The sequence below is a fragment of the Penaeus monodon genome, chromosome 21 (assembly GCF_015228065.2).
Source record: "Penaeus monodon isolate SGIC_2016 chromosome 21, NSTDA_Pmon_1, whole genome shotgun sequence".
NCBI lineage: Eukaryota > Metazoa > Arthropoda > Malacostraca > Decapoda > Penaeidae > Penaeus > Penaeus monodon.
In genome coordinates this window covers 41,425,466-41,426,204 of record NC_051406.1, presented here as the reverse complement: position 1 = coordinate 41,426,204, position 739 = coordinate 41,425,466, and the positions used below count along the sequence as shown (strand labels likewise).

The 739-nt window shown below is 42.8% G+C and overlaps 1 pseudogene; it reads right to left on the bottom strand.

The window, feature by feature from the left end:
* The window catches only part of LOC119586678, a 9,606-nt pseudogene that overhangs the window by 2,185 nt on the left and 6,682 nt on the right, over positions 1–739 (bottom strand).

The following is a 739-nucleotide window of genomic DNA, read 5'->3' as shown; positions in this document are numbered from 1 at the left end:
CTAACAAAAAAAAAAAAGTCACTGACACCCGTTTACACACAAAAAACACACAGCAAAAAAACGTTTCCCCTTATCATCAAACACCACACAGCAAAAACGTTTCCCTTATCATCAAACACCCACAGCAAAAAACGTTTCCCTTCATCAACACCAGTCCCTACCACGGAACTCGATCATCCGTAAACGAACAAACGCCAAAATTCCTACGCCAAAATAAAAACATGAGAATTTCTCTCATTCAATACAACCCGATTCCGCCGCCTCTTACCATCTGGGGAACGGCGTGCAGTTCCACCACCCACACGTTATTCAGGATATGACCGCTGCTCGCGTCACGTTGGTGTAGCGGACTCCGTGCAGCGAAGGAATGTTGCAGGAAAGTCTGTGCGTCTAAAGCTTAAAAGTTGAAAGGCTTAAATGGAACTACAAAAAATTGTTTAAGGATGTGTATCATGCTGATTTATAGAGGTTATGAATAGTACTCAAGGCATTATGAGCGTCCATTTATTATGCATGGTGCTGGTTGGTTTTACCATGCGTGGACTGATTTACAGCATCAAGCATGGCACTGACTTATACTGTCAAAGCATGACATCACTTACACTGCTCCAAGCCATGGCACTGACTTACATTATCAAGCATGACACTTGATTTACACTGTCAAGCATGACACTGACTTTCACCATCAATCCGGACACTGATCACACTATCAAAGCAGGACACTGACTTTCACTATCAA